Genomic DNA, 16,106 nt, shown 5'->3' with positions numbered 1-16,106 from the left:
ACAATTTAAAGGATGTTTGGGGATGATGAAATCATTTTTCAAGATGATAATGCATCTTGCCATAGAGCAAAAACTGCAAAAACATTCCTTGCAAAAAGACACATAGGGTCAATGTCATGGCATAGGGTCAGTGTCAATGAGCAGATCTGATTTGATGCAGGTGTTAATTTGGGGGATGAAAATTTACAGGGTGATTCCATAATTTTTTCCTCAGAATTGAGTGATTCCATATTTTTTCCCTCTGCTTGGTCTAAAAAAGTAACCGTTACTGACTGCCACAATCTTTTTTTCTTGATTTCTTATAGTGTTTCTTAAAGCCAGAAAGTTACCATTTGAAATGACTTTAGTTTTGTCATGTCTGTGATCGGCTTTTTTTCTACAAAATTAAACAACTGAATGAACATCCTCTGAGGCCGGTGATTCCATAATTTTTGCCAGGGGTTGTATTTGTGCAGACATGATCCCAGAGAATGCTTTGGAGGTGATTACCAAGAACATGGATCCCAACCTAGATTTGCCGATAAAGAAGGAAACAATTCAGCTCAGTCAGGATCAGAAAGCACTCAAAGCAGTGCTCGTGTTCTTGTGCACATCAACGTTCAGCGTATGCTGGGTTTCTGTTGAGATAACTGTCCAATAATTGTGACATGGAACATCCATTCTCGCTCTTAAATTATATTAACTGCAATATATTGTTTGTGTTAAGGGGTTTTTGTTGCTTTTTTAAAAATACAGATTTGACAGTTTCAATTTACTGAGGTGTAAGTGCCACAATGTGGCGCCAGAGAGTTATATATTGTTATTTATTTAATTATTTAGCACGGGAAATAATCCATTGTATGTAGGAACTGTATTTTGTGTGTCGTCAATGTCTGTAGGAAATGCTTTCAGTTTCTTTGATTTAAGACCTCGGAGCAGCTGAGTGAAGTATTCCTCTTTTTTGTAGGTTGTCATAGTTTCCTGCCTTAATTCCTGGAAGATGTGAGGTGAGAAATAATCCCGTCTTGCATACAGTGAAGATCCCAACAAATGCAATTCATGCTGTACATAAACTTAACAATGTTCCAAAGATACACCCAGCAGTACTGTGTATGTCCGCGTGGGGGCAGTAGTCACCTTCATATTTTATGTGGTTCCACCTGCAATGTGAATGTCATCATGTGGTACAGCACCATCGATTTCTTTTTAATCCATTAGATGGCGGATGCAGCCCCGTGAGCTGTTGGCAGCCTCCACGTTATTATGCGGAGTCAGGCATTATATTAAATAGAAATCAATGATGCGCGGACTTGTTAAAGTGATCTAAAATGGTGTTTTGTGCAGTGTCTGGGCACAGGAACAATCTGACAAAGAACTGTGGAGTGAGCTTTCGTGATGTGGGAAAATGACTAACATTGCTGAATAAAGGTTATAAAATGGTTTATTTTTGTGTGTTGATCTGTATTCTGTAAAGTCATGATTTCAGTTTTACTGCCTGAATGCTTTGTTGTGATTAAATATCTCACCATTGGTTTAGTGATTCAATTAGAAACTCTCAATTTATCACTTTTTAATTAGCCTCAGGTTTTTTTCTTCACATCAAGTTTTCCATCCTGAGATTTTCTGTAAGAGCAAATTCATAGAATGGAAATGTTTTTTCTCTCACTTTGGTGGGTCACATGACAGTCGCTTTGACATTGTATATTCTACTAATATAAGAATATACATGAATGAGATTAATTTCTCTATGATATACTCCATATTCTTGTGTACTGTTTTCAGATTTCTTTCAACGTGGTCCAGAAACTGAATAATCGTACTTTCACCCTAGCTGGTGTGGCTGTTTCATTTTATTTATTTTATTTGAATTTTTGTGGAGAAGCGCTCCGTAAAAGTTGCGTCGCAGGTGGGTTAAGAGTAGTCTTGCCAGGATTTGAGTTTGGTTTGCTTTTATTTCTTTGTTTTGTTTTTCAGTTACTTTCTGTTTTGTTCTCTTCCTGGGGTTTTCTGTTTGGGTCTGTCTGTCCCTTTCTCTCTTGTCTGTCTCTGCTGGCTCTTGGTGGTGGGCGTTTCCCTCTCTCTGGCCACGCTCTCTTTCTGGTGCGTTCCACGCACACCTGTACTCAATCAGCACCTCATCACCTGGGTGTATTTAAGCTCCTCATTTTATCTTGCTCCTTTGCTTGATTGATGCACCTAGTGTCTTCTCTCCAGCTCTGTTTGTGTATTCTCAATCTGCTTGCCTCACGTGTGTTACGACTACCTGCCTGTATCCTCGACCACGCCTTTGCCTGATGGTTTTGGTATTGTTACTCTTGTTGGACTGCCTCACTGTGTACTGGACCCTGTTTACTGCTACAGTAAACTGCTTTTACCTACAGAGCTTGTTGTCTGAGTCCTGCATTTGCATCCAGTCTAACCAGTTACCTAGACCTGATAGATCAATCTGGCCAACGATGGATGCAGCGGACTCGACGCCTTTCCAGCTAGCAGTACGCCACCATAGCAGGCAGCTTGCTCAGCAAGAGGACCGGCTCGCCGCTCTCAGCACTGGCTTCGGTGAGCTAGCTCAGCGACAGGATGCCTTCATGACCTCCTGAGTTCTCAAATAGACCAACTCCGGTCAAAGTTTGATATTCAGGCCAGCCTGGACCCAGCAAGGGGCAACACCAGCTCTCCTTCGCCACATCTGCCTGCCGCCCCCTCGGCTTCCATACCGGAGGGTGCCATCTGTACTCAGCTTTCCCACCCTGAACGATTTTCCGGGGAGACGGGTGACGTCATGCCCTTCATCACGCAGTGTGAGTTACATTATGAACTTATGTCCAGTATGTTTTCATCTGATAAGACGAAGATAGCATACATGATCTCTCACCTGTCTGGCTGGGCTGCTGTGTGGGCTACCACGGAGTGGAGCCATCAGTCGCCATCTTGCCTCCGAGCATTCACCCCAGTGTTCCAGCAGGTATTTCAACACATATCACCGGGGTGTGAGGCGGCGCACTCCCTTTTGAGGCTCAAGCAGGGCACTCGCCGAGTGGCAGATTATGCAGTGGACTTCCGCATCCGTGCCACCAAGAGTGAGTGGAATCCAGCCGCACTCCAAGATGTTTTCTTCCAGGAGCTGGCTGCAGAGGTTCAAGACCAGCTTATTGCCACAGAGCTGCCTGAGGACCTGGACAAGTTGATCGCCCTGGCAATCCGGATTTACCGTCGCCTGGCGGAATTTGTCACGAGCTGCGTCACCTGCCCCGGTGCACCTTCCCATCGCACCCGAGTTCAACCACGGCCCACCACTCGGACGTCAACGCCGCACATCCTGGGACTGAAGAGCTCGGCCGCACGCACTTGTCTCAGGAGGAACAACAGCGCAGACGGGACAACGGACTTTGTTTTTATTGTGGACAGTCAGGTCATTTGATTTCTTGTTGTCTGGTCAGGGATGCCTCCACTAAGTCCCGAGTCTCCGTATGGGTGAGTCACAGTTCAGTTTCTCCCTCGGGATCCCAGAACGTAATTTCAGCTAAATTGGAATCTGATCAGAACATTGAATTGGTGCATGCATTTGTGGATTCTGGTTCTGACGCTAATTTAATTTGATGTTATCCTCTCTCGCCAGGTCCCTGCACCTTAGATATTTTTGCCTTTCACGACCTCTTTCCACGGCCTTTCACGACCACGTCAGGGCGGTGGATGGCCACGAACTCGGCCAAATCACTCACAGAACTCAGTCAGTCCGTCTCACTATTAATGAGAACCATGTGGAAATAATCAGTTTCTTTGTTTTCGCTAATAATACTCACTCTGTAATTCTGGGGCACCCCTGGCTGCAACAGCACACTCCGATTTCAATTGGGCGAATGGTACGATTACTGAGTGGGGTTCTTCGTGCTCTGGGAAGTGTCTAACCAGCCCCAAGCCACTGTTGTCTGTTCCTTCAGATCTGGCCAGGGTTCCATTGTGTTATCATGATTTAGCTGCTGTGTTTAGCAAGGCTAAAGCTAAGTCGCTCCCACCTCATCATACATATGATTGTTGTACTGTTCTCTTTGTGTGGCGACACAAATTAACAGCCAGCCAAACTCTGTTTAAGAAATGGAGAGTCAGGAATCATCTTAGTCTTGCCCTTTAATAAGATGCCGTTGATGATGCATCCATAAATGTGAAACTGTACAAAACATAAACAGAAATAGCAAACATTGCTTAATGACAAAGTAGCTTTAGCTCACTGCATACCATATTAATTTCTAACTTAAACATCTTATCTATTTATGCTGTATGTGAATGAAATGCACATGCACTTTAGATGCAGCTTTAAATGTAGTCTGTTCCCATTTCCATACATGTCAAACTGACACGTCTTATAACAAAGTCTCGTCAAATATGGCTTAAATATGAGACAACAAACAAGAAAAACTTACAGATGATGCTTTCACAAGCCTAAACGAATGATGGCTGCAGAAGGGAACACACATTTGCTCCTAGTTGTGCATGAGGATGAAATGGCAGCTGCATATAACAACTTCCTGTATTAACATGCAATTTTCTGCTCTAGCAAACAACCACTAGATGGTGCTAAAACGCTGTTTTATAGGTCTTATCTGCCAAGGGCAGGACAATTGTGCTATTGATTTGTTACCTGGGTCCAGTCCACCGCGGGGAAAGTTGTATTCTCTGTCCGTTCCTGAATGCCTCGCCGCGCAAATATATATACAGGAGTCACTTGATGCTGGGTTAATTCAGCCCTCTTCGTCAACAGCAGGGGTGGGGTTTTTCTTTGTTGAAAAGAAAGATAAGACACTTCATCCTTGTTAGATTATCGGGGTTTGAATGATATTACAGTGAAAGACCATTATCCCTTACCATTGATGTCATCTGCTTTTGAGTCACTAGAGGGCTCCAAAGTATTTTCTAAATTAGATCTTCGTAACGCCTATCATTTGATCAGGATTAGACAGGGTGATGAATGGAAGATGGCATTTAACACTCCCACAGGTCACTATGAATATCCACTCGGACTTACTAATGCACCTGCCGTCTTCCAGAACCTTGTCAATGATGTTCTGCGGGAATATTTGAATAAGTTCGTGTTTGTATATTTGGATGATATCCTGATCTTCACTCCCGATCTCGAGACTCACACAGAGCATGTTCAGGCCATGTTACAAACCCTCTTGTGGAACGACTTGTATGTCAAGGCTGAGAAGTGCGAGTTTCACAAATCTACCGGATTGTTTCTGGGGTTCATCATAGTTGAGGGAAGGATTCAAATGGACCCTGACAGGGTGGCAGCGGTACGTGAGTAGGCGGTGCCTAGTAGCTGCAAGGACATAAAGAGATGCTTGGGCTTTGCTAACTTCTACTGAAATTTTATCTGAAAGTTCAGTTCTGTAGCTGCTCCACTTTATAATGTGACCTCATCATTACGGGCGTTCAAGTGGACTCCGGAATGTAACGAGGCCTTTAGGGTCCTAAAGCAATGGTTACAGAATCCCCCATGCTACTCCTTCCTGACCCTGCATGGCAGTTTGTGGTGGAAGTCAATGCTTCGAACATTGGTTTGGGAGCAATCCCATCCCAGATGTGTCCCGCAGACAGATGGTTACATCCATGTGCCTTTCTGTCCCACAAATTGTCTGCTACAGAGCGCAATTACAGTATCAGTGACCAGGAACTGCTAGCGGTCAAGGTGGCCTTGGAGGAGTGGCGACACTGGCTCGAGGGGGCATAGATGCCATTCTTAGTTTATACTGATTGAATTTGGCTTATTTACGTTCTGCTAAACAGTTGAATGCCCATCAGGCTCATTGGGCAATATTTTTCAGTCGGTTCAATTTTGTTATCACTTAGCCCATCAGGCTCATTGGGCAATATTTTTCAGTTGGTTCGATTTTGTTATCACTTACCGGCCTGAGTCTAAGAATGGTAAACCACACGTGTTGTCTCGGCAGTATGATGACCCCAATACACCAGCTGATCCGGGTAAAATTTTGCCGTCCAGCTGCTTTGTTTCAGCTATTACCTGAGGGAAGATGGCACCGGGGTGTCTGTGCCGCCGCTTGGCTCTGCCTACGCTTGTGTATTTTTTATTGATTTTTATGTCTGTCACAAGGACTGTTCATTCGCTATTGGTGTATAATCGCCAGGAATTACTTAAAATCAAGGACACGGTGCAATCATGTATGATCTATGAAGTAAAAAAATCAAATTCTTTTTACCTGGCTGATCTCCCAGAGCAGCTTGTCTGGGTGAACGCGCCTCTGCCCAGGAAGCGTAAACGCCGGGGAGTGTGAGCCGGCCGGCTAGTGAAGCTAAAAGCCTTCCTGGCTCTTTCTCCGAGCACGGTGAGGGCTTCTTCTATTCCACCGGACCTTAGAGACTGTTTTCGCCGTTATGTCTCACGGCGCACTGTTGTTCCAGTCAGCGCTTGGGTGGTGCCCATCACTGGACAGCGGGAGGATCTCTGCGCGCTGCGCCCTCATCGTTCTCTTCATTCGGGCTCTGGTGATGTGTCCCCGAGTAACCTTAGGCCACTGGGCCGGGTAGCTCATGCGGCTAACACGACGGCGGCTGCTACGAGGTGTGCGCTCGTGAATGCAAGGTCCGTAGGGAATAAAACCTTCATTCTTCGAGACTTCTTCACATCACAATCGCTGGATGTACTGTTTTTAACTGAGACGTGGATCAACGTTGGTGAGTCCACCGCTTTCTCAGAGTTATTACCTCCTGACTGTACTTTTATTAACACACCAAGAGCCTCTGGTAATGGCGGAGGAATAGCTACTGTTCTACGGGTTGGCATTCAGCACAAAGTTGTTACGGAGTGGTCTTTTGCCTCGTTTGAACTGAGCTGTTTCGAGCTAAGAGCGTGACAGACTGATCCAGTGTTGTGCGCTGTCATTTACAGACCACCGAGACACAACATGGATTTTATCAAGGCTTTTTATGATCTGATGGTTTTTATCCGTACACGTTATGACAGGATTTTAATTGTCGGAGATTTTAATGTGCATGTATGTTGTCAGTCCATGCCGATGGCCAGAGACTTTTTAGACTTATGTGAAGTTTTTAATCTAACACAACATGTCACTGGCTCAACGCAGATACAAGGACACACATTGCACCTGGTGCTGTCGCATGGCTTTTCGGTTGGCCATGTTATTGTTGAGGATGCTGTGTTCTCTGACCACTGCCCTGTCATGTTTGACATGTTTTTAACTTTTGGAGAGCAGCTGCCAGCTGTGCGTCATATCCGTGCTATTAAGGCTAGCACAGCAGCTGACTTTAGCTCTCTCTTTACCGCTGCAGCGTGTAGTCTTTTAAACCCTTGTCCATCTATAAACATGAACACGGAGCACCTGATGAACTCTTTTGTTTCCACCTGCTCTGATGTGCTGGACAGCGTAGCTCCTCTTAAAATCATGCGCCCAAAGTCCAGGCAGGAGCTCTGGCTAAATGACACTACATGTGCAGCTCGGCGTGAGTGTCGGAGGGCGGAGCGGAGATGGAAAAAGAACCACCTGGAGGTTTTTTACCAGGTTCTTAAAGATAGCTGGAGGAACTATCAATGTGTGGTTAAAGCAGTGAAAACAAAACATTTATCTGACTTAATCACCAACAGTGTTAACAAACCCTGTGTTCTTTTTAAAACTGTGAACTCTATTTTTAATCCTAATCCTTCCACTGCATTGGAAATAACCAATGAAACCTGTGAGAGATTTCTCTCCTTTTTTAATGATAAGGTTGCTGCGATAAGGACCAATATTTCGCCCTCTTCACCTTGTGGCCCAGGGGCTAACACATGTACGGCAGCATTTAGCCAGTTTGAGCCTGTGCCACTTGCTGTTCTTACTGGGATTGTGAATAAACTCAAAGTCTCTACTAGTCCTACAGACCCAGTTCCTCCTCACTTTTTTAAAGAGGTCTGGGGCACCATTGGCACCTTTGTGAGCGAGGTAATAAACAGTAGTCTGGTCTCTGGCACTGTCCCCATTTTTTGTAAAAATGCTGTTGTTGAGCCTCTGATTAAGAAGCCTGGCCTTGACCCTGTGACTTTAGCAAATTATCGGCCCATTTATAAGCTTCCTTTGGTTTCCAAGATCTTGGAGAAATGCGTGCTTGCTCAATTTCAACCGTTTTTAGATGCACATGGCATTTTAGACCCGTTTCAGTCTGGTTACAAAACGTTTCACAGTACAGAGTCTGCACTTCTTAAGGTTTTTAATGACCTGTTTTTAATAGCTGATGCGGGAAGCGCTGCCATTTTAGTGCTTTTAGACCTGACTGCTGCTTTTGACACAGTGGACCATGCAACTCTCTTATCTCGCTTGGAAACCTGTGTGGGTGTCATGGGGATTGCTTTGAAGTGGTTTGAGTCTTACTTGAGTGGGAGGTCCTTCTCCGTGAGGCTGGGGGACTCCTGCTCCTCTTCTGCTCCCCTGCAGTGCGGTGTCCCCCAGGGTTCTATCTTAGGCCCAATTCTTTTTCCTCTGTATCTCCTCCTACTCGGGGAGATATTTAGAAAACATGGCATGTCATACCATTTTTATGCTGATGACTGCCAAATTTACATGCCGATTCTCAAAAATAACCACTGCCCCCTGACACCCCTTCTCGACTGTCTCGTGATGTCAAGGCTTGTTTAGCACAGAATTACTTAAAACTTAACGAGGGAAAAACTGAAATAATTCTAAAAACTGAAATAATTCTGTTTGGCAGTTCCCGCTTTGACTTGGGACCTCTCCAAAGTTCTGTGCGTCCCAAAGTCACCAGCCTTGGTGTCACCATAGACAGCGATCTTAAACTTGATAAACAGGTTAACGCGGTTTTAAAATCGAGCTTTTTTTTACCTTCGTCTTTTATCAAAAGTGAAATCTTTTATCCCTTTTAATTTGTTTGAACAAGTTATGTATGCTTTTATTTCTTCTCGTTTAGACTATTGCAATGCACTTTATTCTGGAATTAGCCATAATGCACTTTCCCGACTGCAGTTAGTCCAGAATTCAGCGGCTCGACTTTTAACAGGGGCCAGAAAGCGTAAGCACATTACCCCAATTTTGGCTTCTCTGCACTGGCTCCCTGTATGTTTCAGAATTGATTTTAAGATACTTTTGTTTGTTTTTAAAGCTCTGAATGGACTGGCCCCCGCAATATATCAACTGCCTCTAGGTTTACACTCCAGCACGAGCTCTGAGGTCCGAGGGCCAGTCCCAGCTCATGGTGCCTAGGACGAGACTTAAAACTCGAGGGGACAGAGCCTTCTCCGTGGTCGGTCCCAGACTCTGGAACGCTCTGCCCCTACACGTCCGATCTGCTCCCACTGTGGAGTGTTTTAAGTCCCATCTTAAGGCCTACTTTTATTCTTTGGCTTTTAACACCGCGTGAGTTGTACGGTCCTTGTGTCTTATTTTATTTTTATTTTATTGAAATTTATTGTTTTATCATGGTTTTAGTTATTTATGTATTTTATCTTATCTATTTTACTGTTATTATTGTTATTATTACTATTTTGCCTGTCTATGCTTTTGCTGTGCAGCACTTTGGAGACTCGAGTCTGTTTAAATGTGCTTTATAAATAAAGTGGATTGGATTACCTGGGAAATAGAGTCTCGCGTAAGGGCCGCGCTAGAGAAAGAAACCATTCCGACCGACTGTCCTGTTGATAAATTGTTTGTTCCGGCCCCCCTTAGGGGGGAAGTTATGGAGTGGGGCCATAGTAGTCGATTCTCCTGCCATCCGGGTATTAAAAACACTTTGTTTATTCTCCAACAACGGTTTTGGTGGCCACATATGATCAAAGATGTTACTGAGTTTGTTAATGCCTGTCAGATTTGTGCCATGCACGAATCCTCAAGTCACTCTCCTGCCTCCTTCATTGTTGCATCTGTCTATTCCTAGACAGCCTTGGACTAAAATTTCCCTGGATTTCTTCACTGGACTTCCTTCCTTCAAGGGACACACGGTAATTCTGACTGTTGTTGGTTGATTGTCTAAAATGTGCCACTTTGTGCCTCTGTCTAAATTGCCATCTGCCAAAGAACTAGCTGAAATTATGGTGACACACGTTTTCCATCTCCATGGTTTCCCACGGGGCATTGTCTCCGACCGGGGTCCACAGTTCGTTTCGGGATTTTGTAGGGAATTCTGCCGTTTCCTTGGGGCCACCTCCAGTCTCACATCCGGGTACCATCCCCAGGCTAACGGTCAGACTGAGCATTTTAACCAAGAGTTGGAAAAAGGTCTTAGGATATTATGTTCACAGCACCCGTCCACCTGGTCTTCACAGTTAGTTTAGATAGAGTTAGCACACAACAGTTTACCATCTGCATCTTCTGGGTTTTCTCCATTTCATGTCATGTTTGGTCATCAACCTTCCTTGTTCTCTCCCACTGTTCTGCGGTCCCCGGTTCTGTCAGCCCTGAGTTTGGTCATTCGATGCCAACGAACCTGGGAGTGGGCTCAGTGAGCCCTTGCTCAATCATCTGGCCTTTACAAGGCAGCGGCTGACCGTAAGCGGTCAGTCGCTCCAGCCTATACGGTTGGTCACAAGGTCTGGTTGTCTAGCCGCCATTTACCTCTCCGTGGGGTTCTGCGTAAATTGGCTTCCAGGTTTGTTGGTCCCTTCCCCGTATCTAAAGCCATCAATCCTGTTTCTGTTCAGCTCCAGTTACTCAGCTCCATGCGCATTCACCCTACTTTCCATGTTAGTCACATTAAGCCGTTTAAGTCTAGCCCGTTTTAGACTCTGCGTCATGCATTCAAACAGTATAATGCATGGCTTCTCGTGTTTAATCCTTACATATACATCAGTGTTTGTCGGTTACAGTACATGTATAGATGGCCCTTTGGGCTCTTCAATACAGAGGTTGACCACTTGGTTAATTTAGGTATTACATCACAAAAGATTTAATATCACCAATATATAACATGCAAGCGCCTGATATTGGCTCTTTTTGTTTGACACTACTGCATGTTTTGTTCATTTCCCCTCTGTTGCAGGAATGGTATTTATCCTCAGACCGCATTCAGACTGTCTCATGATCAGCACCCTCAACAGGAGATTGAAAAATCTCCCCTTGTTGTTCCTTTGGTCAAATCCCCAACCCCTGATCCTGCAGAGCTTGAGACACGGCGGGTGTGTAAAACTCTTTGTCTATGTACTTGTGTAACTCAATGCCAAGGCAGTTATTTTAGTTCTTCACTGCCTGGCTTGGCAATGAAGTAAAGAACATACTTCACAGGAGGTACTTTTAAGAACATTATTGATTTCCTGTTAAATATTGTTTATTAAATGAGGAAATTTTTTTGTAACATACTAAGTTTAAAATCAGTCATAATTTTAGTGAAAACTGACCATTGCCTTCAAATCTAATGAGGATATTATTTATTTAATTTTGCCAACTTTATTTATTGAACTTTCTTCTTTTAACAATCAAAACCAGATGTGCAGTAAAGCAAAATAGCTTATAGCTTATACATTTAGTCCACATCTTTTATATTCCAACTGCATGTCAACAACCACCCCAGAGATGATTTATTTTTAACATTTTGTTGCATACAGAATATTTTGCAAAGCATTAAAAAATCGCAGCAGTTTCGTTTTTGCTTCCATTTTTCTTGAGCTGAACTCAAAGATTTAAAACATTTTCTATATACACAAAAGACCGATTTCTCTCAAATATTGTTCACAAATCTGTCTAAATCTGTGTTAGTGAGCACTTCTCCTTTGCTGAGATAATCCATCCCACCTTACAGGTTATGCATATCAAGATACTTATTAAAATCAAATCGATTTTATTTATATAGCGCCAAATCACAACAAACAGTTGCCCCAAGGCGCTCTTAGACAGCATGATTATTACATAGGTGTGCCTTAGGCTGACCACAATAAAAGGGCACTCTGAAATGTTCAGTTTTATCCACAGCACAATGCCACAGATATGCAAGTTTTGAGGGAGCATACCAGTGACTGCAAGAATGTCCACCAGAGCTGTTACCCATGGATTGAATGTTCATTTCTCTACCATGGATTGAATGTTCATTTCTCTACCATAAGCCATCACCAAAGGCATTTCAGACAATTTGTCAATACATCCAAACAGCCTCACAACCGCAGACCACGTGTAACCACACCAGCCCAGGACCTCCACATCCAGCATGTTCATCTCCAAGATCGTCTGAGATCACACGGAGAGCTGCTGCAACAATCGGTTTTCTGAACTAAAGAATTTATGCACAAACTGTCAGAAACTGTCTCAGGGAAGCTCATCTGCATGCTTGTCATCCTCATCGGGGTTTCAACCTGAATGCAGGTCATCATCATAACCAACTTGAATGGGAAAATGCTCACATTCGATGGTGTCTGGCTGCTGATCAGTGTTGCCACAGTTACTTTGAAAAAGTAATCCAATTACTGATTACTCCTTGAAAAAGTAACTTACTTTACTGATTACTCAATTGTAAAAGTAACTAAGTTAGATTACTAGTTACTTTTTTAGTTACTTTTCCCAGCTGCCGACAACAACACTCTGCCACCTCAACATGACAATACCTGTTTTGCCAAAAACTTACTTTATAGTCACCCTTTCTTGACTTCAATGAAAATAAATACTTGTTTTATAAAAAGTAAAATAAAGACCTCTTTCTTGACCTCATATTTAACTGTTGACAGCACTATAACAGTAAAACTTGCAATTTTGAACCTACATTGTTTATAAATGTAACTATTAAATTAATTCTAGCATTTTTCTAACATTTAAATTCTCTCTAAATATTTACTTGTAGAAATTAATATTATTTTAAGTAGTATTAGTAGTTGTAGTAAAAAAAGGCTTCAAAACTGGACCTTTAATCTAGGGGTGTTGTGAGGGGGGCACATCCCTCCCCCACGCCCCCATTCCATCTGGATTCGCCCCTGCTTTGGCGTTTGAGCACAAAGAATGGATAACATTTATTTATGCAGAAAACGTGACCAGATTTACAGGTAAGAAAGTTTTATTGTGTTTTCACATCATGTGGTCTTCAGAAAGAGAGTTTAGGTGCATTTGAGTGGAAAATAGTGTTAGTTATTGACGCGTCTCGGAGGATCAGCTGTTTTAACATGCAGATACGGAGCGGCTCGGCTCAGCTCAGCTCTAAATAAAGGAGGAAAAAAAGTATAAAAATGTCTTTGTAAAGCTCAGTGCAGGTGTGCTGATCACCGTGCTTTAAGAGACGACGAGTCGAGCAGCTGCAAAAAACCGCGGATGAAAAGCTCACAGCTCACTTAAAGTGGGCAGTTCAGTCGAACCCCGACCTCCTGCCCACAGACCAAGTTTAATGCTGCTATCGACCCACAATGAAAAATAATAGTAACGCACAGTGACTTGGAGAAGTAACTTTAATCTGATTACTGATTTGGAAAGATTAACACGTTAGATTACTCGTTACTAAAAAAGGTGGTCAGATTAGAGTAACGCCTTACCGGCATCACTGCTGCTGATCAACTCTATGTGAAGATGTGTTGCACTGTGTGAGGCAAATGGTGGTTACACCAGAAACTGACTGGTTTTGTGACACCCACCCCCCACCCCCAATAATGCAAAACTGCACATTTCAGAGTGGCCTTTTATTGTGGCCAGCCTAAGGCACACCTGTGCAATAATCATGCTGTCTAATCAGTAACTTGATATGCCGCACCTGTGAGGTGGGATTTTAGATCTTTGAAGTCAGCTTATGAAAAGCAGGAGCAAAAACAAAAGTGTTGCGTTTATATTTTTTTCAGTGTAATTGGTGATGTTTCACAACAAGCAATCCCACTGGGAATGTTTAGATTTAATGTTCCCTCATCTGACAAAGATAATGTGCATTAAAGCCAACAATGTTTACATTGTTCTGAAATTGTACTAACAGTCTTATTTGGATATTTTCTACTCCTCTAAGAAATGTTCATGTATAATGTACTTTTTCTCATGTAGGTCATTCACTTATACATTGAAGTGTTGAACCTGTTGAGGATGGAGCAAAGTATTGGAATGGAATAAGAATGGAATGGAATGAGATTTATTATCATTGTCATTACAACAACAAGATTACGTTTACACTCCAATTATCTCAGAATACAGCAATTAATCCACAATTATTACTTGTTTACCATAATAATGGCACACATCAAAACGAAAGACAACACATATACATTTGACATTGTTTATGTGCTCTGAACTTGAAGCAGTCCGTCATCCGAATTGAGGCAAAGTGGGTGAAGGACGCAGCAAACGTGAGTCGCTCCTCCATATTGTTGTTCTCCCGGCTCTTTCTGTATTACTGCCCCTCATAAAGTACAAACTCGAACTATTCCACACTTAAATTCATTCAAAGTCAATGGAAATCAGGCCTGGTTTCTGAAGAACTTCTTTCATGCATGAGATCCGCCCATTCAGAACAAAGAACAATGGGTACAAACAGTTTTATAGACCACTCCATGGGCGTAACAAAGGCGGACCTTATTTCGCAAAATCCTTCCCTTATTGGTCCCCGTGGGCATTCAAGGGCGGTCCCACCCCCTGCCCAATAAGGGGATGTTTATGATTTATAATGTAATCTGAATCTCTTTGTCCTGAGTGGTAAAATTGGTTAAATCCAGTTACACATGCACATTCCAATAGATAACAGAGAAAAGTATATAAAACTAATGCCGTGTTCACACCGCACGCGACGTGACGCCACAAATTCACTTCCTTCACCTGGCAATGGACGAGGTGAAAATTCGCCCCAATGCGTCATCAAATAGAAGGAGCTTCCATTCCACTCGCCGTCGAGTCAACATGGTGGACCTTGATCACACAGAGCGAGTTGCTGTGCTGTATTTGTTGTGGAAAGCTGACAAACATCGCCAGCGGCGCCGTCGCTGGGTTCACAATATCCTCGTGAGACGTTCCCAATTTGGGGAGTTTCATCATTTGCTGCAGGAGCTGCGTCTGGATGACGGCCACTTTCAGCGGTACTTCTGCCTCTCCAGGACCCAGTTTGAGGACCTCCTGTTCCATTCGCGCACGCACATATGAACAAAGAAAAAAAAAATCTGGCTGCCGCTGTGGTTCCTCGCTCTCTCACCTCAAATTCTATCATCATTGTGTTATAAACCAGTCACCATTTGTTTTTTTATGCATCTGTGTAGAAAATAAAATTATCTTCACGGATGATTCATTCGTGCACGCACATGTAAACAAAGAAAAAACAAAAACTGGCTGCCGCTGCGGTTCCTCGCTCGCTCTCCCCTCAAACTCTGTCATCATTGTGTTATAAACCAGTCACCATTTGTTTTATCATACATCTGTGTAGTTAATAAATTTATCTTCACGGCCGATTCGTTCGTGGGTGCACGTGGAAAAAAAAAACGTCTGCTGCTGCTGCAATGGTGCTGCTCGCTCTCCCCTCAAACTCTGTCATAATTGTGAAATAAAGGACAAAAGAGACATAAGTCCTGTTCACAGGCTGGCTGCCAGACACAGGACATGTCCACATCAAGTATAAACTCCAGACATCTTCACATCACTACATATCCAGTCCCTGATTGGCAGTGTTGGGGAAAGTAACTTTGGAGAGTTACTTCATTAGTTAGTCTATACAGTTATATTTTACAGTTACTTCTTACATTTACTTCATTAGCAGCTGCGGACACCTTGTCGGCAGCTGCTGAATGTAATTAATAAAGTTACTCATAATCTAATTTGGTTATTTTTAAGATTTAGTACTCAGAAAAGTAACTATTAGTTACTTTGCTGATTAGTTACTTTTCTGATTGCTCAATTTTACGAGTAACCAAGTTAGATTACTCGTTACCTTATTAGTTACATTACTTATTAGTTGCAAGTTTTCTGCAGATTCTAATAAAGTAATTGCATAAAGCTGCTAATGAAGTAACTGCACAAAGCACCTGTATAAAGCAACTAAAAAAGTAACTAAAAAAGTAACTTGTCAAAGTTACTTTCCACAACACTGCTGATTGGTCATCGCGGCGTGACAAGATGAAAAAGTTCAGATTTTTCAACTTGGGGAGGAGGGCGACGCGACGCGATATCGGGCCACAAATGTGCCAATCGCTTCATTCGCGTCCATCGTGTTGCGTGGCTTGATCTTTTGTGGCACCA

General features: G+C 43.0%; 1 long non-coding RNA gene across 1 annotated transcript; it reads left to right on the top strand.

The window, feature by feature from the left end:
- Nucleotides 1–946: 946 nt before the first annotated feature.
- On the top strand, nucleotides 947–13,987 carry LOC117526044. Its single transcript, XR_004565200.1, has 3 exons — nucleotides 947–986; nucleotides 10,978–11,113; nucleotides 13,935–13,987. It is a non-coding gene; the product is annotated as an uncharacterized LOC117526044 (long non-coding RNA).
- Nucleotides 13,988–16,106: the final 2,119 nt, after the last annotated feature.

The sequence above is a fragment of the Thalassophryne amazonica genome, chromosome 2 (assembly GCF_902500255.1).
Source record: "Thalassophryne amazonica chromosome 2, fThaAma1.1, whole genome shotgun sequence".
Taxonomy (NCBI): Eukaryota; Metazoa; Chordata; class Actinopteri; order Batrachoidiformes; family Batrachoididae; genus Thalassophryne; species Thalassophryne amazonica.
This window is presented reverse-complemented; position numbering and strand designations above follow the sequence as displayed.